The 27,380-nt window shown below is 35.2% G+C and overlaps 1 pseudogene; it reads left to right on the forward strand.

The window, feature by feature from the left end:
* The first annotated feature begins 10,322 nt into the window (after nt 1-10,322).
* LOC127544017 (neurensin-1-like) lies at nt 10,323-20,048 on the forward strand (annotated as a pseudogene).
* The last annotated feature ends 7,332 nt before the right edge of the window (nt 20,049-27,380 follow it).

A 27,380-nucleotide genomic window follows, 5' to 3' on the forward strand; every position in this document is an offset into this window, starting at 1 on the left:
TTTTAACCTGATTAGGAGGCATCATGCCCACAGACTGGGTAAGAAAAGTCATAAAATTCAATAAACTGCCCTTAATCTAGAAAGAATTGGAAAGAAAAACTAATCTATAAAGTACAAAGAGGAATAAGTGCTGCTGTTGCTGCTGAATAAATAACATACATAGCACATTTTGTAATTATCTCATTTGATCTTCACAACAATCCTGGAAGGGTGTTGCTATTATTATGCCCATTTTACAAATGAGGAAATTGCCAGGGTCACAAAGTCAGAAAATATCTGAGACAGGATTTGAATTCTGTCTACCTGATTCCAAGTATGATATTATCCACTGTACCACCTAGTTTCACCATTTTCTAAAGGCTTTGATAATCTAAAATCTGCATGGATTGCCTTTAGTATTCTTCATTTTATTTTCCATAATCTGTAAGTAAAATCACTTATATCTAGATTTTTATGAGTCTATGTGTTTATAAGGATGGCCAGTGATTAGTCCTTGGAAATGGTATGGAATACTGATATTCACAAATTGCCTTAATGGTGGCAATGAGCCAGAAAAAAGAAGTCCTCCCCAATTTATCTAGATTCCCCCCCCCCATATTTCATGTAAGGACTTCACTGGATTGTGAAGTTGCCTTTACTGCCAGGCCAGCGAGTTTGGATTATTTTCTATAGTCCATAGCATAGATGCTAAAACATAGGGTCAAAGCAGAAAGTAATTGTATGTATGTCTATTTAATAGCTCCCTTACATTGGACAAGAATGGAACATTTAGAAAATATATTTGATTTGCCTGATTTTGCAGAGATAAATTCTTCTGGAATTGATCTGGATAATTGATAACTGGACAAATATAAATCAATTTTGTTTGCCTCAGTTTCCTTGGCTACAAAATGATCTGGACAAGGGAATTGCAAACTAGTCTAGCTGGAATCTATTTTAGCTCCAAAATGATACAATTTTGTGGCACAATAGCCACAATGTATGAATCTACCTGTATACAAATGTATCTTTAAACTAACAGTTAGGAAGAAGCTTGTATTCTTATTGTCCAAAATCCCATGTGAAAATACTATCACCTGCTCTGAACCTCAGCTATTCCCTGTCTAAGAGCAAGGATGAATTGGCCCTGGAAGGACTATTTATACACGAGTGTGCCAGCCAGTATCACAACACAAGCAGTATGGGAAACTGCCCAGGTTAACCAAAATTCACATTGCCTCTGGTCTCCAGCTGATCAGTATTTGCAGGGAGTCCTTAACCACTCCACAACCTCCATATGTTTCAGCTCTTTCACCTTTTCTTCCGCCTGTGACAATGAGAATATTAAAATCAATAGTTCTCTCTCTAAGCTACAAACACTCAAACACTTTAAAATGAAGAATATTTCAGAAGAAAACATACACCAAGCAGAGTATTTGGAAGGTCAATTTTCTAACATCTAAAGCTTTCAGTATAAGTGTAGAGAAATCCTAGTAATCTTATGCTGCAGCAATACATCAATCAAACAGGTAATTTATGATCATCTTTATATAAATAACTCACATTTACATAGCATTTTAAGACCTATAAAGTGTTTTCCTCATAATAACCCTACAAGGGATGAAGTCTAATTATCATTAACCCCAATTTACATGAGGAGAAATCAGCCCAGAGATGTTAAATAACTAGTTTAGATCCGTATTACGTTGATAACTAACTTATTTTAAGTAACTCGTGAATCATAGAAGCAGGGTTCAAATCTTGCCTTGTGACCTTGAAAAAAATTCCACTCTCTTCAGATCTCAATTTCTTCAGATAAAAATGAGGGTATTGGACAAGATGCCCTTTGAGATACCGTCCAGTACTAAATTTATGATCTGACTCATTTCTAAGTAGTGAAAAAGGTTTATCAGAACAAAGAATTGGTCCCAAGTCCCCTCTCCAAATCCTGTGCTCTTTCCTTATTGGTATTCTTACCTACCCCTGAAAAATTCCCAAGTGTAATGGTGTTCATTTGTAATGATGTTTCTTGCACACCATGGATAAAACATGTGTTTGCATTGAATTTCCAGTAGAGGTGACAGATTTATTCTGATCCTTACATTGTCTTTTACTTAGTCCCTGCTGAGATCAGTAGCATTATTAACCTTTATGATAACTGATTCTAGGTTTATAGTAGTGAGATTCTAGAAAAGAATAAAATAACTAGGACTTACAGGTAGCAAACTCATCACTGTGATTCTATTGTCTCAATCTCCATTGGCCATTTTGAATAAGGGAAATCCCTTTATTATCATGTGCAACATAAAAGCAGAATACTTCTATTTTCAGGGAAGAGTGTGAGTGAGAGTGGATGGAATACAGCACTTGGTATAGACAAGCCTGTAATCCAATCCATTAGATTGTGAGTACCTTGACACAGTTTGGCTTTGTGATCTCGCATAAATCACTAAATTTAACTGAACAACCCAAACTCTCTCCCATGCTCCCACTCGCATCAACTTCAAAAATGAGAAGTCACCACAACTTGGAAAAGGGAAGACTAAATCTTGTCTCAAGCTGAGTCATGGCTCACAAGGCTAAAATCAGTTAAAATCATAAGCTCCTTTGCAAAATATTGCAATAGAAAATAAATAAAAGACTAGTCTTCAGCATCATTTCACAGAACAGTATAGAACAGCCAAGAAAATAAGAGAGAATGGCTTAAGATCTGAATAATCCCAAGAGCCTTGCAAATACAGTCAAAAGAAGCACAACAGATGGAATTGAAATGGAACCAATCAGGCCAGCATTTTTCTAGTTTCTTCTTTTGGTAATGCCAGTAACTTTCGAGCATTTATACTAAAGTGCAAGACCAACCTGACCAGAGATGGAAAAAAATCTAAGCTAAAGGTGAGAATTTTTAAGGCATTCCAAGTCCATTTTCAAAATATTTCAGAGGGAAAGATTCCAAAAGAATGGAAAAATATCACAGACTGTGCTTTTCTTTGCCCTTTACAAACTGATTAGTGATTTACAAACTGAATAACAAGATGCTGGAAATATCTAAACAAAAGGAACAAGGTTTTAAGGAATGATATCATTATTATTGGAGAATGCACTGTACCAAATGGAAATCAGCAGCCCTATGACCCCTGCCCATTAGCCCTGAAGTGACACGCTACTACCTCGACATTCAGCACAGCTGACCTCCTGCCTCAGCTTCCTGTACTCTGAGATATGCTGCAGACCCAGCTCATCAAAGGTACATGGCAGCAAGCAGACATTTCCCTGATGCTGAGAGGTCTAAAAATCCCTGGGGCAGAAAAGATTTCATACCCCTTGGGAGCCAAATGAAAAAGTACTAATAGAACTGGTCTCTCTCTCTCTCTCTTTTTTTTTTTTTTTTTTTTTTTTTGCTGAGACTAGTTCACAAAAAATAAGGAAATATACCCAAATCTTTGATTCTGAGCTATGGGTTTGACCACTGGTTCAAAATGGTTCCCCAAGTTGACTTTGTACAGGACATCTACAAAAGTGTTTAGGAAAAACTGGGAGAATATTATTTCTGAAAAACTGAAACAACCTACAAAGCAAGATTCAAGGACTTTTCTCATCTCTAAAGGAAGAGGAGAGGGACAGAAGAAGAAATACAGAATGCATGATAGTTGATGACAGGATAAAATGTAAAACACAATTCCTGAAAAAAATGTAAATTCTATGAGAGCAGGATTTGTTACTCCTTCCCTTCCTTCCTTCCTTCCTTCCTTCCTTCCTTCCTTCCTTCCTTCCTTCCTTCCTTCCTTCCTTCCTTCCTTCCTTCCTTTCTTCCTTTCTTCCTTCTTTCCTTCCTTCCTTCCTTCCTTTCTTCTTTCCTTCCTTCCTTTCTTCCTTTTTCTTCCTTCCATCCTTTCCTTCTTTTCTTCTTCCCAAATATTGTGCATGTCTAACATGTAACCTGTGTTTAAATAAATGTTTGTTGGTTGATTTATTGCTTGTTTATCAAGAATTAGCTATTTCCTTCAAAAAGTATCCACCAAAAAGAATCAATCAAAAAGACATCAGCATCTTGCTTTTTCCTCTTTATAAATTGATGGAATGGTCTTTGTGCTAGGTTCAAATTTGAAGAGAAGAAAGGAGGCATGTAGGATCATAGAACTAGGGATAGAAGGAACTTCTGAGATCATCTAGTCCAAATCTTTTCATTTATAAATAATTTGACTCAATAAGAATTTAATAAGCACTTACTATATATCAGACCCTGTACCAGCCACTAGGGATATAAAGAGGGGATATTCCCTGCCATAAGGAATATGATATGATAACATAGGATAATATTATATAGTACAATATAATGTAATATAATATAACATTATATATCCTATGATAACATAGGATAATATTATATAGCACAATATAATGTAATATAATATAATATTATACCAAAGTGCATTACATGAGAGAATGTCAAGGACACTTAAAGTATGAAGGCATTTATAGTTTTAGAGGGAAATTAAGCAAATTGTCCAGGGTAACATAGGTATTAATAGCAGAGGTAGGATGTTAAACTCACATTTTCTTGAATCCACAAGGCAAGCTCTCTATCTATCTCCTCCTCCCCTCATCATCTCCAATGTTTATATATCTTTCAAATTTGTAAAACATTATATAGTTCATCACTTTTGAGCTTACAACAACCTTAGATGCTAGATATATCATGATCCCCATTTTACAGATGAAGAATCTAAAAATGAGTTTAAGTGACTTTCCAACACCCTATAGATAGTACCAGAGGAGACTGACTTCAAGTCCAGATCTCTAACCATAATACCACAGATAAGAATCATCTGAGCTACACCCATTATGAATGTAACCATGTGATAAAACCATTGATTCAGATTGTCACTCTAAAGTTCTTAAGACAATAAATATAAAACTATAAGGTATAGGTATTATTAGAAGAATTCAAAGATATAAAGAAATAGAGAAAAATGAAATTGTTTTTCCAAGCATATGATGTCAGAAACAAATAATATTGGGAATTATTTTGCTCTGTATAGGGAATAATAATAACAATAATAATTAAATATCACTTATGTTGTTCTTTATGGTTTATAAAGTACTTTACATACATTTTCTCATTTGATTTTTACAATGCCTCTATGGAGTAGGTATTTGTATGGTTTCCTTTTTACAGATGAGGAAACTGAGACCAAATTAAGACCATACCCAGAAAGTATATGTAGGAGGGATTTGAACACATATTTTCCAGGTCCAAGTCCAGCACTCTATGCACTGTCCCACTTAGCTTATCTTGTATACCTCTTAAGAGTTAGAAAGTCACATTCTTAAGGGACCAAGCAACCACTCTTGCCAGATAAGCAAAATCTGTGAATACTTTAAACAGCTGAAATTTCTCCAGGAGCTCTGTTGTTACATGTGGCTGATTTTACTGCTGGAGAGAAAACAGACTTAAAATGCAGAATCAGACACACATTTTGTACATGGACAATGTGGGGATTTGTTTTACTGAATTATCAATATTTCTGATATGAGTTTTCTTTTTTCTTTTCTGATCTCCAAAATAAAGAATCTCCTAAGTGCAAAACCAGATCTCGTTGTGATACCTCTTCTCCAAGGTATCTAAGAGAACATTAGGATAAATGGATCCCTTAGTAGTGACTAATGGATGGACATCTCTGAGAGTGAATTCCGCTTCCATCGTTCCCCAAAGCTAATAAGATATGAACTTTAAGGATTGGTCTTTTTGTACAAAATGCAATGGGTCATATTCCTTGATTTGTGTTCATGCTGTGGTTCCTATTCCATTTATTCATAAACTCACTGAGAGCAGGGACTCTCATTTTTTCATCATTGTACCTCTAGTGCCTTGTACTGAGTAGGCTAATGGTTCAATTGAATTAATTTAAACAATTATTCATTGTTTACTATATTATAGGTACTATACTAACCATGGAGGGGAAAGAAAGATACAAATAAAACAGACCTTATCCTCAAGGAATTTATCTTCTAATGGAAAATAAGATTTAAACAGCAAAACTAATGCAAAATACACACAAGGTAAATATTAAACAATTGCAGAATTTGAGAAAAATTAAAATTAGAGAAATTAGTGGAGCTTTAAAGGGAATTAAGAGTTATAGGAGGGAGAAAATTGAAGGGAGGGAATTTCAGGCATGGGTTATGTTAAGGGACAGATCAATTCTCCAAGAGCCTCCACAGCTGTGGATCATAACATCTGAAGGAGATGCACGGCAGCCTTTGCTGACCCGGGTATTGTGGACTGGGAAATGAGATAAACTGGAGGCAGGGGAAAGAGGAGAGAGGTCAGACAATGCAACAGCCTCTCAGTCACAGAGGTCAGAAAACAACGACTGCCTCTGAGTCATCTTGTGTCATCCTCTCACAAGAGAAGATCCATTCTGGGTTGGACTTCCAGCAGCCACAGTCAGGTGGCTCCCGTATATTCCAACAGCTCTCCCGTGTATTCCAACAGGTAGCAGTGTGATAAGACATGAAGCTGGAAGATGAAATGTCACATATATGGAACTATCAAACAATAAGCATGTATTAAATATCTACTGTGTGCACTATACTATTTGCTATGGATACCAATACAGAGAAAGATATAATCCTTACTCTCAAGATCTTTATATTCCAAAGGAGGAAATAAGTATATGCATAAATATATACAAAATACGTTAAATAGAATAAATGCAAATAATTACAAATGCAAGAAGGTCAGGACTAGCAGTTGAAAGGATAAGAAAAGAAATTTCTTAGGAGATAGAGCCTGAGATGTATCTTAGTTTTTTCAATATATATTAAACATGTTAAAACATATGTCAAATCCAATATGTATAAATATATTTATACAATTCTCTTGCTTCACAGGAGAAATCAGATCAAAAAAGAAAGTAAATGAGTAAAGAAAACAAAACGCAAGTGAACAACAACAAAAAGATTGAGAATGTTATGTTGTGATCTACATTCAGTTCCTACAGTCCTCTCTCTGGGTGTAGATGGCTCTCTTCATCACAAGATCATTGGAACTGGAATCAATCATCTCATTGTTAGAAAGAATCACATTCATCAGAAGTGATCATTGTATAATATTGATGTTGCCATGTATAGTGATCTCCTGGTTCTGCTCATTTCATTTGGCATCAGTTCATATAAGTCTCCCCAAGCCTCTCTAAAATCATCCTCCTGATCATTTCTTATAGAACAATAATATTCCATAGTATTCATATACAATAACCTATTCAACCATTTTCCAACTAATGGGCATCCACTTAGTTTCCAGTTTCTTGCCACTACAAAAAGAGCTGCCACAAACATTTTTGCACATATGTCCCTTTCCTTCCTTTAAGACTGAAATGTATCTTAAAGAAAGAAGAATTCAGAAGCTACTGAAGTTTTTTGAGCAGGGGAATGGCATGGTCAGACATTTTGTAGTAAACATTTTGTAGACAATTTGTAAAATAGTATAGAATCATTATTGATGTTTCATCACAGTTGTACTTGGTGGATATTGCTTTATTGTCTTTCTTTGTGGAGATCCTAGAAACAAGTCACTTTCAATAAATCATCAGACTCCTAAGATCTGTCTCTCATTAGTGTGACTCTCTTATGTCCTAGGTTTTATTCATGTCTTTAATTCATTATTCCCTTCTGCCTTTCAGCAGGAAAGAAAAAAAAAGAATTCTCTTATGATTCCATAACCAATTGAAATAGTATTTTCTGAAATAAACCTATTTAAAATATATGAATGTTAACTGTCCCCACTCACAATTCAGAAGAATTCTACTGTACCAGCTGTTCCAATAAGCATTGGGATTTTTTTTTTTTTGCCTTCTCTAATCTTTTTCTTTAATAATGAAAAGGAACAAAAAAATCCAGATTTTTTCCTCTTTAACCCACTTCTTTTATTTTATTTTTAAATGCAATTTATGAAATAAAACTATAACATAGTATGATAAAAAAAAGATGATTGTACATAAAACTACAAATCTACTATGCACAATTTGCCATTCCTTTCAAATATATAACAAAATTATCATGTAAGTTTCTTTTTTTTTCCTTTTTTTCCTCCTCTCCCGCCCCAGAGATGGTTGCCATCTCAAGCCATTTCTTGATCAGAATCAAGCTCTGAAACATCAACCTTTTGTTCCTGAAGAGGAATTAGGCAAGAGTAATACCTAATATTCAGCCAGATGAGAGGCAGCCCTCGCAAAGTAAATACAGAGTAGTAAATACAGAGTATATTTTAAAGTTGGAAAGACATGTATTTTAATGTTGCTTCTGACAAATACTATCTGACTATGGGAAAGACATTTAATCTCTTATGGGCAGCAAAGTGATATAGAACTGATAGAGTGCTCCACTCAGAATCAGGAAGATCTGAATTCACATGCAGCCCCACACACTTTCTAGCTAGGAGAAGAGGGATAGGGAAAAGAAGCTGAGCAAGTTACTTAATCTTAAACTGCCTCAGTTTCTTCAATTATAAAATTGGGATAATAATAGCACTTATCTTCCGGGTTTGTTGTGAAAAATCACATGAGATAATACTTGTAAAGCATTTAATACAGTGCCTCCCCAACCCCCAAATTATTTTCTAAGATATGAATTGCAGATAGATGGTTCTATTAATTTTCTCCATTTTTTTCTATTTATACCTTGTTTGTTCAGAACTGTTTGCATATTGTCTCCCCCACTAGATTGTGACTTCCTTAAAGGTAAGGATTGTCTTTTCTTTGTTTTTTTTTTTTTTGTATCCCCAGAATTTAGCACAGTATTTAGTGCATAGTAGGCATGTATTAATTGCATATTGTTTGATAGAACTGTACCACAAGCAGGAGTTTTTTCTTTTCTTTTCTTTTTTTAAATAACTTTTTATTGATAGAACTCATGTCAGGGTAATTTTTTACAGCATTATCCCTTGCATTCACTTCTGTTCCGATTTTTCCCCTCCTTCCCTCCACCCCCTCCCCGAGATGGCAAGCTGTCCTTTACATGTTAAATAGGTTTCAGTATATCTTAGATACAATATATGTGTGCAGAACCGAACAGTTTTCTTGTTGCACAGGGAGAATTGAATTCAGAAGGTATAAATAACCCGGGAAGAATAACAAAAATGCAAGCAGTTTATATTCATTTTCCAGTGTTCTTTCTTTGGGTGTAGCTGCTTCTAGCAGGAGTTTTTTCACTAGGAATTCTCTACAGTAATGACATCATAGAGCACATAATTATATATAGATGTGTGTGTGTGTGTGTGTGTGTGTGTATAAAGGTATATGTATATAAACTCATGTTTAGTTATAAAATTTTATATACTTTATATAAGGGTTCATATACATAAGCTTTATATATGAGCTTTAAGGTATACAAAGAGGTTTATATAATCTTATAATCTTCCCTACTTTTCTCCACAACCCTTAAGTTGTGACTTAAGTCTTAGAGGAATTGCTATTTCTATTTGACAAATAAGAAAACTCAGGCTTAGAGACTTTAAGTGAGGATGAAACAAAGTCCAGGAAACTTAGTGACTTTTGGAGGTTCCATTCTGATGTTAAGAGAGACATTCCAAACCAGGTCTCACCTGATTCCGGTCTACTACTGGCTCTATTATACTAGGCTGTGTCTGGATACCATATAAAAAATGAATAACTTGAAATGATTCCAAGAGCTTATTTCATCTTCAATGTCTACAAAGATAGACTAATGATAAGAGTGTTTTGGACCTCAATAAATGCATTTTTTATGAGGAGAGTGCTCTGCAGCAGCAGTTTGAAAAATGTTAAGATCACTGGGGCTAGAAGGCATCATGTCTGGGTTTCAGCCCTAAAGTAATTTGGGGTGAATTATTTTATCTCTTTGACTCAGTTTCTTCATTTATAAGATATGTAAAAACTCTTTGAAGAATATATTATAGTTGCCCCCCAAAAATCCTCCCAAGTACATGGGAACCACTTAAGGTATAGTAGGACCAGAAGCTCTGAGTTCTAATCATTGGTGACACTTGATTATTAGATGACTGTCAGCAGATTACTTGATGAATCAGGTCACAAGCATTTACTTTTTGTTTACTATGTGTCATGCACTGTGCCAAACACTGGAAATACAGGTAATATAATATAATGAATAACTATAATAAATATCTAACATAATATAATGCAATGAAATATAAGTAGAAAGACAGTCCCCTGCCTCAAGGAGTTTCAAAGGAAATTGCATAGGGAGAAATGGGAGGAAGGAACAGGAATGAAGGCAATCAAGAACAGGGAATTGTGGATAAAGATCAAGAAACTCAGAAAAGTAGATCAGCAACGAATGAAGGCATGTCTGACCTGGGACTTCTTTTGAAAATGGAGAATCTTTCAGGAACCATTCGATTAGAAGGAGAAGTCAAAGGGTCAGAATTTACTCCAAATGTAAGAAGTACAAGGAATATTGATAAATATTTATCAACCAGATTTTCAGAAGAAAAAAATGCATATGCAAGACATATTGGGCAACTAAGTGGTGCAGTGTTAAAAAGTGCTGAACTTGCAGTCAAGCTGAATCATTTTCCTAAATTCAAATGTGACCTCAGACACTTACTAATTGTTAGATCCCAGGCAAGACACTTAACCCCGCTTGCCTCAGTTTCCTTCTTAAATATCATAAACAAAATGATGGACCATTCCACTCTCTTTGCCAAAAAACATTAAATGGCATCACAAAGAGTTGGACATGACTGAAATTATGAGGAACAATATAAAAGGCATGCTTTGAATATCAATCTGCATCATTAAGATTTCCTCCATCACTTTTTATCATCTAGACAATCAACCAAACAACAAAGCAAACATTGATCTACTCTGTTTGCAGATTTCTGAGTAAATGCTCACCCTAGGAAAATTTAACAATCGGTTCTTGCAAGCCAGTTGAAGCTCATTCCAGTACACTCATGACACCAGGGATGGAACAAATTCTGGGGTGAGGAAGTTTCTGGGGCATTATAGGAAAAGCCCTGTAGCATTAAGAATGGAGCAAGAAAGGAATGAATATGACTCCTTCTTCAATTAGAAGAGGAACCAGTCAATCAAAGAGAGATTACAAGGGTAGAGGGTATTTTAGCCTAGATATACCCAAACTTAGAATTGAATATTAGTTTGATAAATTTGACAAATGTGTAAAAGACAAATTAAGAGAGGAGAGAAACAAAAGAAATGACAGTTTTTAGGAGGTTATCCTAACAGTCTAGGTGAAAGGTGTAAATCTGACTGGAATTTTCCAATGAGCTTTGAGGTTGAGAGCTTATAATTGGGGTTCCCAGTTTTAAAGACAACCATATCTTTTTCTACCTCCCACAATACATCAGAATTAAATGATGTTTAGTAGTTAACATCAATATATGCTTTCAGGTTCACAAAGGAATTTACAAGCATTTTTTTCACTTGAGCCTCACAACAGAACTGTGAAGTACTTCAGGTATTTTCCATTTTCTAGGAGAAACTGAGTTTAAGTGAGTTGCCCATTGTTATGAAACTATAATGTGCCAGGGACAGTATTTGGACTTAGGTTTCACAAAATTCCAAATCAGGCACTGTTTCTAAGGTTACAGCTCCTGTTCCTATAGCAAGTAACTGGCAAAACATTAGGTATTCTCCTTATGGGTTCCTGACCAGAGTTGAGCTACATGGAGAATCAAAGCATAGACATTTGTCCCTTTCACTTCTTTTTAATTGCTAGAGGATCATTAGGAATACAAGTGGTTTGAACCATTAAAGTTAATAGAGGACATCAGGGTAAAATTGCTGGCCTAGGAATTGAGAATTGGTTATCCTGTCTTGGACCAAACATTCATTGAGAATTCCCAGGCAAATCATTTCAAATGATTAAAAAAAAAACATAAAGTGCTTACTATGTGCAGAATATTGTGCTAAATCAAAAGGAAAATATAAAGTTTAAATCCAAATTGGTCCCTGCCATCATGGAACTCACAATATATTAGCATGGGATAGCAGGGATAAACAGGAGAATCCCTGTTCAAGTTTATCTTCACTCCCATCACCCCATCTCAAATCACTTTGTCAAAGAGGGATACTTCTCATAGAGGTGGACACAAGCACTAACCTTTTTGAGAGACATATGCCCTCAGGCCTTATGGGAATGACACAAGGAGCTCCTGACTGTTCCACAATGACTGGAGCCTGGCTTGAAGATTGTTGACAGAAGCTCTGTCCTCTATAACCATTAAGTTTCTAATTTAATATTTCCTAGCTCTGAGCAAGTCATTTAACCCCAATTGACTCAGTAGAAATAAACAAACAAACAAACAAATAAATAAATAAGCAAGCAAGCAGACAAATAAATAAATAAATGAGAGAGTTTCTGCTCTCTTTCAGACTTTATAGAATCCTATATTCAGTGTTTGAAAGACATGTGGGGGCCATTGAGACCTAACTTCTCATTTTACAAATGAGAAAGTTGAGTCTGAGTAAATGTCATACCCAAGATCACACAGACAGGATTTGCACTGAGGTTTTCCTGACTCTAAATAACATTCTACTGCACCGTGCTACCAAGATTCCCCAAAGATATATTTAACAAGACAGGGACTAGTCCGATAAATTCATTGGTTGGGACAACTCCTAGTAAGAAAATTTCTTCTACCAGTGCAAGTTAATACTTTCTCTGAAACTTTAGATCTGAAGGAGATATTAGATCTCAATTCTTAGAGCTCTGAAAAATTACCCAAAAGGTGACATAGCCAGTATTTGTCAGAGGTGAGATTTGAACTCAGTTCTTCCTAACTTCAAAGATGTCACTGTATTAGCTAGCCCATTTTTCCTTCTATGTTGGATTTTCATGTCCAGTACTTCTTTGCTTTCAGTTTTCAACAATGATATAAAATGCAGGCTCTCCATCCCGCATTCCCTCTAGCAACAATGGTAGCCTGAGGCAGAAACATGGCAGCAGGAGACACAGGTTATCCTAAGTAAGCCTGATACTATACCCCTCATTATTGGCTGTCTTGCTCTTTTGTGTTTCTTTTTATGAATACACTAATTCTGAAAAATAGACATTTCCAGCCTTGACAATTAGGTTGAAGGTCTATATGTTTAAAATCTGAGATTCAACTTACCAGATAGTAAGATTCCACGAACAACATGCTTTTTGAGAGAGAAGAGATCTAGCACCAAGATCAGCCTATACCTGAAAGACTATAGAAAACTTCAAACTGTCTGATCAGTAGATCTGAATCTTAGGAATTGCTCACAAGTGCAGTCCAAGGTAACTGTCAACTGTTTGTTCAATAACCCTGCAAAAGGTCTCTATCTTCCAGGAAGAAAAAAAAATGATCAGTTTGAGGGCTTAATGTTTCCTATTCTTATTTTTGCCCACGGTGGAGTACTTTGTGACTTGTGTTGGTTTGGTAATGGAAAAAAAAAATTGCTATTGCATTTCCCCAGTTTTTAAAGGAAGACTCCAGATCCCATTTCTTCAATGGTCCTAGAAGATCTCTACTTTTTCTCAGAGGTAATTAAAAGAGCATAGCCAAACTCCAGGTGATCATTTCTGCTAAACCAGAAAATAGAATGAGACTGAGGTAACCAATGCCCCAAACAAACCCCAGCATGGCAGGATAGTGCCCTATGGTGCCCATTAGAGCCTTGTCCAGCAACATCCAGTAAAGAAGAATCTATCAGACATTCAGAGGTCATCAGGAAGTATATGTTTTTGTAGAAAGATAAAGACAAATGGCAGTGGATGCAGCAGTTATTAGCAGCTTTTTATCCTGAGCGGAGTTAGTTTCTACTCCATTAGTCTGCCTTGGCCATCTGAATCTCCTAAGTGTGCACCTCTCCAATTGTAGTTTCTGGGTATACCCCTTTCCCACTGATGTGGGGTTTATTATGGACCCCAACTCCTGGATTTTATGGGTAAATATCCCATTGCTTTTTCTTACTATGATTTTTTTTTTAATTAAGTTCCTGTGCTTAGTTAATTCAGTCTTCTGGGTAAATATCAAAGGGAAAGACATTAGTGGGATTTATGAATTGCAGTTTTAGGGATAATAATTTTCAATTATTCTTCTCAATTTCCTTCCCATTGGAGCTCCAGCTTAGGAGTCCTAGGGTTAGGGTTATTAAACACTTCCACTCCAGGGCCCAAGAATGGGCTTTACCCTCACAGATATAATACAGTGGGGGAGTTCCTAAGAAGAATATATTTCTCCTGAATCATCAATCTTTGTATGTAGCTCTAATTGTAGAGACTGATAAGAAGTTCCCTGTGTCATATTCCATGGGACATCCTCTCTTCTGACAAATGTTCATAATCCAACCTAATTAAACTAAGCAAGAGATCCTCTGATCACCTTCTACTATATTCAATATATCATGTTGATACTGTAACTTCCTAGTAATTTTACTCAAAACTTCTGATGTCAGGACCACTTTACACTCTTAAAAATTATAGAAGACCTCCTGAAGATCATTTATTTTGTGGGTATATATAAAACTTATTAGAAATTATACCATTTAATATTATTATGAAACTAGTTTTGACCTCATCGACACTCTGAATCAATCTTTAAAATGCCCAGAAATTCCTTTGTCTGGATCCAAACCATACTTTGACAATTAGTGCCTTATATTATGGGTTAGTTAAGTAGATAGAGTCAGGCTTGGAGTCAGGAGGACTCATTTTCTTGAGCTCAATTCTAACCAAGGCGTGTCACCTTGAGGAAGTCACTTAACTCTATTTACCTTAGTTTCCTCATTTGTAAAAAGAGCTGGAAAAAGAAATGGCAAACTATTCCAATATCTTTGCCAAGAAAATCCCAAATGTGTTTGTGAAGAGTTGGACATGACTGAAATGACCGAAGAACAATAAATTATTGCACAACCTGTTTAGTGATGAGATTTAAAACATATTTGCTTCAAAAATAAAAAGTAGATTTGACTTTATACTACTCAATTGATAAATATTTACTGAGTGCTTATGATGTGCCAGAAGTGAGAGTTAAAACATTGGGCTGAGTTTCGGTTGCGTGACCTTGGCAAAATGACATATCCCCTTATGGAATTTAGCTTCCTCAAGTGTAAAATAATTGAACTAAAGTCCCTTCTAGCGCTGAAAACTTTGGAATCTAAGAACTCATTTTGGAAATAATAGCATAACGACTTAAAGCTGGTTCAAGCTCCAGCCATATATTTTTATTTCTTAACATATTTCTTAGCATGCTTATTATACTCATATCAAAAATGACAATAGTTGATTATTCAAAATTTCCCCAAAGATAAGTAGATCATGAGATTTTATGCTTTTTTGTTAATGTTGGTACAATTTACATCTAAACTTTTTTTTTTCCTGGGTTTTAGTTGTAGCGAATTCTCAGCCCCAAGCTCTGTGACTCCTGGTGCTGGAAGTTTGAAAGTGACTTCCTGTGATGTTCCACTTTTTGTCTTCTGCTGTGATTATGCATTCACAAAATTTAACACACTTATTATCTTCGCCAGAAGCCAGTACTCTCAATAAATAAAACATTCCAGACAAAGATGGTCTTTGGGGAAGGGGATAACTTCAGTTGGGTTTAGGCAAAACCTGGATTCCTGGGAGCAGTGCTGCTTACAGAACCACTTCCTTACCCACCTCTACCCCTAACATAGCCCATTCCAAGCTCTCACCTTTCCTAATCTTATCTACCACTGACATAACCTATTGACTAGCTAAATGGATCTGTGGATTTTTCTCTTTCTGAGCCTTCATTTTGGGAAGGGCTCAAAACCTGAGTTAGATTTGTCTCAACTTTGTCCCTATATTGAAAACCATCCCTCTCCCCCATGCTTTCCTTATAGATCCTAATTTCTCCCTTCTTGTTATTATGTGACATTGGACAAGTCACTAAAATACCCTGGACACAATTATTCTCATCTATAAAATAAAAGTGCTAGATGGTCTGAGGTCCTTTCTGTCTGAAGATCTCTGATTATTTTGACAACTGCCAATAAACAACCTTTCTCCAAATGTTATTATTTAACGTTACTTATTTAAGGTCCCTAAAGGAAGCTCTAGGAAGACATTGTTCCTTATAATTCCACAACAGTTAGCACTAGTGGCCCCTGTGCTGCTTCTAACAGATGGCACCTGCCATGACACCTCTTTTAGTTTTGCATCTCAGTGTTAAATTTCCTTCTTTAGGCTGTTCTCACTATTCCTACATTTTTCCTCAGCTCAGAAGGGGTGGTAGCTATGGAGAATAGCACCTTTTCACACAGGAAAAACCTTTCTGTCAGTTACTTCCTTAGTGTAGTAGGAGTGGGCATTTCGGCATAGCCTTGTCATAACAAGGTAACCGCTAAAATGTTAGTCCAAATGAATATGATTCTACTTTCACCATCCAGGGGTTCTTCATTACATACAAATATAAAATCCATTGTTCGGTGACCAAAGATCTTCATAATTGGTTTCCTCTGCTTTCTAGTACTTTTACAATTTATGTCCCACCACCTACTCTGGTGTTTCTTTTGATTTGCATATTTTTATTTTTAATTATATTTATTTAAATTATACAGTACATATATTTTTTAGATATTTTTATATGAATTTTGTTGGGAGAGGAAAATAAGAACAAAAGGGAAAAAAAAACGTGAGAAAGGAAAAAGAGCAAAGAAAAAAAGGTGAAAATAGTATGCTTCAATCCACATTCAGTCTCCATAGTTCTCTTTGGATGTGGAGGACATTTTCCATCCAGAGTTTATTGGCATTGCCTTGGATTATCACATTGCTGAGAAGAGTCAAGTTTATTTTAGTTGATTTTCACACAATCTTGCTGGCAATATTTACCTGATTCTGTTTGCTTTACTCAAAATCAGCTCACATAAGTTTTTCCAAGCTTGTCTGAAATCACCATGTTCATCATTTCTTGTAGACCAATAATATTCCATTAGTTTCATATACCATAACTTATTCACTCATTTCCCAACTGATGGATAGCCACTCAATTTCTAGTTACTTGCTACTGCAAAAAGAGCTGCTACAAACATTTTTTGCACATGTGGATCCTTTTCTCTCTTTTATGATCTCTTTGGGGTATAGATCCAGTAGGGATACTGCTGGATCAAAGAGTATATGCAGTTTGAACATAATCCCAAATTGTTTTCCAGAATGGCTGGATCATTTCACAACTCCACCAACAATGCATTAATGTCCTAGTTTTCTGATTTCATCTCTAATATTTATCATATCTTTTCCTGTCATTTTAGCCATTCTGAGAAGTGTAAGGTGATATCTCAGAGTTGTTTTAATTTACATTTTTCTAATGATTTGTGCATTTTCATTGCCTTTCCATCTTCTCTGTAAATTTTTCTCTCTCTCCTTATCTCCATCTTCTGGATTCTCTGACTTCCTTCATTATTCAGTTAAAATTGCACTTTCTGCTAGAGGTAGTTCTCAATCTCCCTTAATGATAATACATTCCCCATGTTGATTATAAATTATAATTTATCCTGTATAGAACTTGTTTGTACATAGTTATTTGTATATTGTTTTCCCCCTTAGAAACTGAGTTGTCTGAGAAGAGAATTGGTTTCTCCACTACTTTCTTTGTCTTTCTAGGGCTTATCACAGTGTCCAGCATCTTATAGGTACTTAATAAATTCTTTTAATGACTGCCTTCCCTGGATGTCCTCTGGCTGGCTAAGAATTTGTGAAAGGTTCAGAATATGAGTATATTTCTGTCATCTTTGATTAGTTCTCTATCACTGAGATCAAATTTGGTTGAGTGAATTGTCAGATTGCTATCTCCTTTTCTCCCTGGAATCAAATGATATGTGTGGTTTTACCTATAGCAGCATTTCCAACATCTCTTAAGAACCTGAGAACACATGCCAGCTTCCTTTCATGAGCATTGTCCAACCAATTTCCCTCAGACTAACTGAATGAGATTATTCAAATTACCCATAATTGCTTCATCTTAGATTCAGGGTCATAGAAGTTAAGCATCCCCTAAGCATTACTGTACATTAGTAAGCATTACTCTTAACTTCAGAGTCTTGTGATATGCTATTTTGTATAAGCTATGCTTACTGTACCATCCTGTTAATGTTCCTTCTGAAAAGTTGCTTCAGGCTGGGTGACTAAATTAATTTTCAACTGATAATTTTGAAAGGAAGTACTCTGATGGGGGCTAAAGCCAACAGTACTATAAACTCACCATTCACCGTTCTCCAGTTATTCCTAGAACTCAGAGGAAAAGATGGAGCCAAACTCTGGAGACCTGCCTTATCAGTGGGATAGGAGTGGGAAAGAGAGTTGAGATGAAAATATTCAAAGGTTATCTGTGCTACCCCTCTATTATAATTTGAATTGTATTTTTTTCAATGCAAGAATAAATCTTTATTAGCCAATATGATGTATGAGATACCTGGAGGTAATAAAATTTGAATAAATGCTGCTATCAAAAAGTTTGCAATCTACATGCACACAAGTCAATGTAGACTGTTTTTCTGAGAATCTATAAGGCAAACAATAAAAAGCATTTTCAAGAAGTGAAGAAAAATGACATTAAGGAATCAGGAAAGCCTCAAGTAGGAGGTGACTCCTGAGATATTATCTGAGTAAAAATAAGAATGTAAAATAGAGAAAAGTTGTTACATTACCCTATTCTTTGTAGAGGTGAAGGTCTATGAATAGGGAACAGTCTTCACAGGATTTTCTTGATCATGTTATAAAGATTTCTTCACCCTGGAAGCTGACTCTACTCCTACATTACTTCTTACATTATAAGTAATTTTTTCCCTGTTGTCTCTTCTTCTGATTTGCTGGCTCTTGCCAGAACTTCTATGTTTAGGAGTCACCCCAGATCAGCCATGTCTTCTACTCCTCTCTAGTAAAGAGAATTACTGAAGATTCATCTCCTAAGGACTTTCTCTATCATGTTTCCATGATGGGAAACGTCAATGCTTAAACCCGAACCTTCTAGTTTCCTTTTATATTTATATTGGATTACTTGCCATTTAGGGGAAGAGGATGGGGGAAGGGGAGAAAACTGGAACACAAGGTTTTGCAAGGGCTAGTGTTGCAGAATTTTCTATGGATATATTTTGTAAAATAAAAAGCTTTAATAAAAAAAAAAAAAACAAAGATAAAGTCCTTGAATGTGAATCACAACATAGTGTTTTCACTTTTTTGTGGTTATTTGCTTTTTTCTTTCTCATTTTTCCTTTTTTATCTTGTTTTCCTTATATAACATGATAAATGTGGAAATATGATTACAAGATTTGGATTGTTTGCTATCTAGGGGAAAGAGTGAGAAGGGAGGTAGAAAAATTTGAAACAAGGTTTTGCAATAATGAATGCTGAAAATTATTTTTGCATGAATTTTAAAATAAAAAAACTATTAATAAAAATTGTAAAACAATAAAAAAGAAACATAAAGTCCAAAGAATGGACATAAGGAAGAGGAGGATATCAAAAGCAAGAAGAATGAGTGCTTGTATCAACATTTATGGGATCAAAAAAAGCACAAAAACACATGAGGAAGTACATTAACCATACAGAGTTTAATCTTAATTCCATCAGTTTTACAAAGACTGTACAACTACCATTTGAAAGTATAGGGTTGATTTTCATATCCAGACTTTGTCTAATAGCTAGAGTTCCATTTTCTGGAGAGTCAGACTTAACTCGGACACACTCTTCCTCATAATAGGTATAACAGTCCTGGCAGTGGCTATTCTTATATTTTGCAAAATCATAGTCTTTGGAGGAGATTATGAAAAGAAAGATTCCCAGCCCATTGAGTGTAATGGAGTATTAGACATTATAAGCTATCAGGAGCACTTTTATTTTGTATTGTAAGGATGACCATGACCACAAATCTATCGATGTCTGTTTTTGCAAAAAGCTAAATGCCCAAAGAAGAAAAATGTCTTCAGCAGAAATTCAAAGAGAGAATAGTAGACATCAAAGCCCATGCCCAGCTCATCTTAAAATCTCTGACCCCAGTAGAAACTAAGGTATCAATCGCGTTAACCAGAATTTATTATATCCAACCTTTATCAAAGACCTAAAACTTTTTTTTCCTGTCTGTATTTTGTAATTTAGAAATTATTTATTTCTAAATATATAATATTTAGAATATTAATTAAGTGGGGAACATCATTTTTGGAAATCAAAGAATATAGCTTGTCACATACCACTGGACAACAACCAGCTCTGGGGGAAAGCTGAGCAGAATTCAGAGTCACTTACTTCAGGCTTCAGACAGCACATAACCTCCTTCTCTCTGTGATCTGTATTTCCCTTTACTAGGTATCTTACCAGTGGAACCAGATGGCTCTTGAGAGAAAAGTGAGGCAGGTGAACATGCATATCTCTCTCTTCCTTAAATCCAATTCCATTACATAGCATGACATGTTATAGATGTCATGACCCTCTTCAAGAATGAAGGACATACAACAACTAGATAACTAGGTGGCACAATGGATAGAGTCAAGAGCAACTAAGGTTAAATCTGGTCTCAGACATTTACTAGCTGTGTCACTCTGGAAAGTCACTTAATTCTATCTCACTTTCCTAATCTGTATAATGAGCTAGAGAAGATAATGGTAAATTACTCCAATATATTTGCCAAGAGAACCCCATATGGGGACATGAAGAGTTGGACATCATGGAAAGAATTGAATAATTTCCTTTAACTAAACGAGGAGACCCCATCGAAATAGGTGTTGACATTCTGTGACTTCATTGTCATTTTCTATGTTCTTTGAAAGTGCTATACAATTTTAGATCAGCCTTACTAGTGGTTAGCATACAACTTGAAAATAATGTGGTCTGGTTTCAGTTATTAATAGTTTTTTTTTCTATTATTTTTGTTGCTTAGTACTACTCTGGTCCCGTCCCTACTGAGTAGTATGTTATTGTAAAATATAACCATATTAACATAAGGCTCCTCACGATAAACTTGAATTTATCACCCTCCCCTATATATTCTGCCACATTTCAATTTTTTGGCAAAATGCTAAAAATTACCCAGTAGCAGATCCCTAGACAATATGATCTAAAACAATTAAGTATATTAATTCTTAATACAAGTCAGGAAGTTGTTGTTCAGTCATTTTAGTAGTGCCCTACCCTTTGTGACCTCATTTCTTGGCAAAATTTCTTGGCAAAAATGCTTTAATGGCTTACCATTTCTGTCTTAAGCTCATTTTACAGATGAGGCAACTGAGCAAACGGTATCTTGTTCAAGATCACACAAGTAAATGTCCAACTTCAAATTTGAACTCAGAAAGAGAGCTCCTGACCTGATGGTGGCACCTAGATAGAGTTCTATTCCTACTCTGACACTAATTTACTGGATGACTTTGGGTACTTTTCTAGGAATCACTACAATTCATCTAGAAAATGAAGGGGATTAGGTCTTGCCATCTTTAAATGATTTGATCATCATATACCATTTGTAATTTTTTTCTCCTCCTTTACGGTTTTTGTTTTGATGTATTTGTGCCACAAACCAATGTCATTCTTTCAGACCATAACTCATTGAAAGTTTCATATTTGAAGTTCATCTTTCCCACATATCTTGTTATGTTTTATTGACATGTCCCAATAATTGACTTTAACTAGCTACTGAAAGAGGTAATTATAATACTGACATATTTTTACAAAGATTAAAGAAAGGCTGCCTCCAGTAGGAAATATTTGTTAAGATACTAACCTGAAAAGGATTTTCTTTCATAGGAAACAAATTTTATTTTCCTTGCAAGAAAGTTATTTCTTCCTTTTGCAGTTTAATTTAATCTGTGGATTTAAATTAAGCTGTTGAATGGAAGATATGGCTGTGGTAACCTCTCAAAAATCCCTAACAAGTTATATTGCTATATTTTAATAGATAAATGAAACACATGAGTGACTCTGCATGTTTATGTGTATACACATATATATAGCATAAATATAAAATGAACAAATATACATATATGTATGTATCTTTGTGCATAGACACATATGTGAACATGTATGCATATGTGAAGTATTTAAGGACAAGGAATTTGGGAAAGGAAGAAATAAGCAGCTGGGGCATCAAGAAAAGCTTCACATAGAAGATGATTGAAACATTTTTTAAATCTCTATATGGGTCATAGTGCTTGCTATTTCAGAGAAATAAAAACTCATCATATTTTAATGCCAGAAACATAGACAAGTTTGTGAAATTTCTGAACTTCAGGGTCCTAAGGTTCTTAACTTTCATTATGAGGACCTGGGGACATCAAATAATGTAAGCCCAGTGAGCTATAGCTTCAAGTAAGGAATAAAATCTTCTATGCTACATTAATAATCAATTCTCCCACTATAATGATGTGATTGGCTCTTCTAAGGGTGAATTTTGGAATATTTTCATATTACAGAGTGTAGAGGCTCCCTAGGCACAACTCAATTCTCTTTATGTAACAGGACCTTGGAATATATAAAAATGCCTTGACTTGATAAAAAATGAATACATTTTCATGTAGATGAAAAATGGGTGAATACGAGACATTGGAATGGATAGACAGATGGATGGATGGGTAGATAGACAGACAGACAGATAGATAGATGAGTTAAAGTAAAAATCCTTTTGATATTAGAGATTAGAACAGGACTTGTGATTTCATTACCATAGCATATTCTTAGGTGAGAAAAGTCCTTCTACCAATGTAAGTCAGAAATTTCTCTGCAATTCAGTCTTAGAGGCTGCTATGGGGTATTAAAAAGTTAAATGAATTATCCAGAATCACATAGTCATGAAGTATCACAGATAGTTCTTCCTGGCTTCTAAATTGGCTTTCTACACCATGATGCCTGTCTTTCTATACTACAGGAAGCAGTAGAGATCGCTGACTCCATGGCTGAGGGATTGCTTTGATAAGTGCCATCAAATGTGATTTGCCGTTGGGGCACTGGGCCATGATGCCTATGGCATTGAATCTGGCAGACCCTTATCTAGAATAGCATGAGGTTTGCTTTCAAATAGCTACTGAAATGGAAAATTAGTAAGTTGGAATTTATTCATACTTTCCCTGTCCTCTTCAGTGTTCCATGCATAATTCAGTCAGGAAAAATCAAAGAAAGGAATATAAGTGGACAAAATGTGGGATAGAGAAAGCTAAGAAAGTAAACAAAGGCCTGGCATATCTATATCTCTGCCCTTCTCATGCATGGATACAGGAGTCTGATCCATATCAGGCTAAATCTACATGATATCAGTAAATTCAATTCAACAAGAATTAATTCAGGAACTAGTATGTGTCAGATACTATGTTAAGTGGTAAAGACACTAAGACAAAAATGTAACAAAAAAATGTAAAATTACAATCTATCAGCAGAATGGAAACTTAATTTAATTAATTTAATACAAATATTTCAGGGGAGAAGATATAAGTTTAATAGGAAGTGCCAGTTATAGGATGGGGAATGTCAGAGGTATATCAGATGGGTAAGTTAGACTAGAATAGGGCCATTGGAGAGATGTGGTTGCAATTAATGAATGAGGAATGAGGGAAAAAATGGTCAGGAAAAGATGATTCAGCTTAGGAAAGTCTAAGATTTAGAATCATAAAATCATTTATCCCATGAAACATATATTTACTTGTAATATTCTTCTCTAAAGTATAATGTTCTCTGGGAGCAGGTTTCTTGGGGGGCTTCTGGAGGCAGCCTTAGTTTCAGTTCTGAGTAATAATCACCTCAAATGCAGCCAGGAGTTAAAGTCCAATTGTCTCTTTCAAAGTCTTGTCTCTTTTCCTGGGGTCCAGTTAGCTTTAATAAAAGCTTATCTTTTTCCTTAGTTCTGAGAGCTTAAACTGCCTTCTCTGGCTTGTGAATCTCCTTGACTGAATCCTGGTTGAGGTTCTGAGAGCTTCTAGTGGGCTTGTGTTCTAGTGGGCTTGTCCTTTAGTGGATTTGTCCTTTAGTGGGCTTGTCCTTCTGGCCCTGACAGCTCCTCCTTATATGCCCCACACTGAGTATACACCATTCATTATATCACTAGGAAACCATTATTGTTGTAGGATTAAAATCAATGCAAAACTCGATTTAACCACTGTCTCCTCAATTTCACTTAGTATCTTGTTTCAAATTCTGGCCCACAACATCTCCTTGTAGGATTAAATCACTCATACCGAACCATGCTAACTTAGATAACTATTGTCTCTATTAATTCCACTTTCTTAGTACCTTGTAAGAATCCTAACATTTACTCTTAAGTAGCAGCACCACATGACTGGAAACCCATCCAGTAACATAGATAATGTATGTGCCTTTGACCAAAATTCCAGGGAAAGATTTCTTTAGGTAATAACACCTGGAATACCAAAAACAGAAAAACAAGGAATAGGGATAAGAACAGAAGCTGTAATTTTATTTATTTAGAGAACTTCTAGAAAAGGAAATTCTTTTTTTCAATACCATTTGGCATTATCTCTGTAACTTAGTCTTTTTGTGTATTTATTCATTTATATATTTTTTAAAAATTTGAGTTCCAGATTCCTTCCCTTCCTCCAAACCCTCTACTGCCCATTGAGAAGACAACCAATATGATATCAAATATACATATAAAGTCATGCAAAATATATCTCAATATTAGTCATGTCTATAATTAAAGAGTTATTGTCATTCACATAGCATTTTAAAACTCAGGTCGTACAGTGGATAGAGTACCGGCCCTGGCTTGATGAAGACTCATCTTCATGAAATTCAAAACCAGCCTCAAATTCCTACTAGCTGTATGATCCTGGACAAGTCATTTAACTCTGTTTTAATCTCCTCATCTGAAAAATGAGCTGAAGAAGGAAATAGCAAAGCACTCCAATGTCTTTGCCAAGAAAACCTTAAAGGAGTTCATGAAGTATCAGATACAATTGAGAACTACAACAACATACTTTATTTATTATTATTATTATTATTTCATTTAAGTTTCCAAAGTACTCAGTGAGCCTAAATACCATTACCCTCATATATCAGATGAGGAAAGTGAGTATCAGATAGGTTCTATGACTTTTCCACTGTCACACAACTAGTAGATATCTGAAGTGGAATTCATTTTCAGGGGTTCCTGACTCCAAACCCAGAACTGTCCTTTCTACCACACTGATTTTAACTGAAAAAACTTAACAACTTACCTATTCTAACCCATACCCAAGCAAGAATCCCCTTTCTGTATTATCTCCTAGAAACTGGTCATCTAGCTTTTGGGCAAAGACCTCCATTAATAGGCACCACAATATCCTATCTGTTTCTTCCTCTTATTGATCTTCATTCAGATTCTTTCCCACTGTGCTTATAAAAAATAAAGTGTTATTATAGTCATTGAATTTAGAAACAGAAAGGACTGTTCAAATCCCATCTTAGATACTAACTGTGTGATCTTAGGAAAGTAACTTTACCTACTGAGGTAGGCTCATTTGTAAAATGAGGGTATTGAATGTCATCAGTGTTTGATCCCTAATCCTGTGATCTATGTTTGTACTCTCTGATTTCTATATTTTTTCATAGGAGTATCTATTCTTCATACAGGATTCCCCAAATATTATCTTATCTGTTCCCTGTGAAATAATGCATGGTTTTCCATTGTTGTAGTTCCAATCTTGAGTCACATTTCAGTGTTTTAAAAATCTTCTCATTTTGCTTGTTTTTCAATATCTGTGTATATTATCAAATACCATGCAAATAATCATAACTTCTCATTTCAGTTGTTTCCCATAAATTACAGAGAAAGATGATATATAGGATCATTTTCCTCAGCACTTTCCTTAGGAGAACTCAGACTTTACATCCAGGGGGAAATTTCTATATATTAAAGCTTAATCTATGATTTCATCAGTATAAGGAAACTCCTAGTGGGAAAGCTCCCTACACTGATGCCCTAAGTATGGTCAACCATTTACTTGCTTTACTTTTTTTTTTTAACTATGCATTTATGATTCTGTGCACAAATGCTTGAGATTGGTGTTGTAGGGATGCAGTAATCACAGAATCATAGACTTAGAGAACTGTGGTATCATATAATCAAAACCAATCATTTTATAGGTGAGAAAATGGAGGCCTAAAGAAATGAAATGACTTTCCCAAGAGATTAAGTGACTATCTCAGATTCACATTGCTATTTAATGTCAGAGGCCAGAGATTTGAATCCTGTTTTCCTTATTCTATGGCCAGCACTAGAGGATACAAGCTATTATTGAGATGGAGGAGAGGCAGGGAAGGCTATAGAATAATTGCATATTCTAACATTCTGTGGAACCTATGAGTGTGAAAAAACACATAAGGCAAAAAAAAAAAAAAAAAAAAAAAAATCCAACACATTTTCTCAATTTATAACGCAAAGAATTTGTAGAAAGTAGAATTTGGATGTCAGCTACTTCATCTCTAGCTGTGGCATCTGTGTGTCAGAATCCCCTGGAACCTGCCTCCCTGATAGCTGTAAAAATGATTATTAGGTCAGAAGTGGAAAAACTAGGGCAAGAGGGAAAAAAATATGCAACAGATGTAGAGTCAAAAGACAAAGCAGCTTTATTTTACCAACTTTCCTTCATGAGAGTTGAAGAGAAAATGGGTCTATTTATGGGAACAATAGCTTGCTTTTACCCATGTGCTCTGATGATGAAAAATCACATCTCCAATTTTTCACGAAGTATCATTTGCTCTTCACAGCTATTAATACAGGAGAATTAATAGTTGCCTTATGAAAATGTTGAAGTGCAGTTCTCTGGAATAGCTTGCTGTTTAAGCTTAAATGTCATAAAATATTTGATCATACAGATACCAAACAGCCTAGCATAAAGCTATATATTCTATATAAGAAAAGACATAGAACCCCAATATTCTTGGAAACAAATTTAAGAACAATAGAGGCAGAGATTAAATAATTCGGAAGTGTGGATTGTTTTGTTTTAAAATCTGTCTTTCAAATATCTTATCATTTTTTTGTGTGCAATCTACACAGCTCATCCACAGAAGCAGCTCCTATCTATCTTTCATTGGTTGTTTGAAAATAATATAAAGATATAGAAATTTGTGTAGTAATTTGGATGTTGAATGCTTTAGAATAAATTCAATTAAATTTGGCTGGGCCTTTCCAAAGGTTTCTTCTAAATGAAAATGAAAATCAGAGACTAAGTAAATTGGCCTGATGTCTATATAGTAAAATCTCACTAATTCAGATTTATGGGTGAGAGGACTAGACAACAAGCATTTTTAAAAAGGCTAAATTACTGCATCTTATTTTAGAAAATGCAGTCTCATTATTTTACAGAATTTTATAGTAACAAATTAATTTAAGAAAATGTTGCCAAGCATAAGACCTGCTTATATAAGTAGAGAATTGCTTACCACTTGTTTTTGTTTTTAGATAGAATAAAAGTAAA

Source organism: Antechinus flavipes, chromosome 1, assembly GCF_016432865.1.
Source record: "Antechinus flavipes isolate AdamAnt ecotype Samford, QLD, Australia chromosome 1, AdamAnt_v2, whole genome shotgun sequence".
In the NCBI taxonomy this organism is placed as follows: Eukaryota; Metazoa; Chordata; class Mammalia; order Dasyuromorphia; family Dasyuridae; genus Antechinus; species Antechinus flavipes.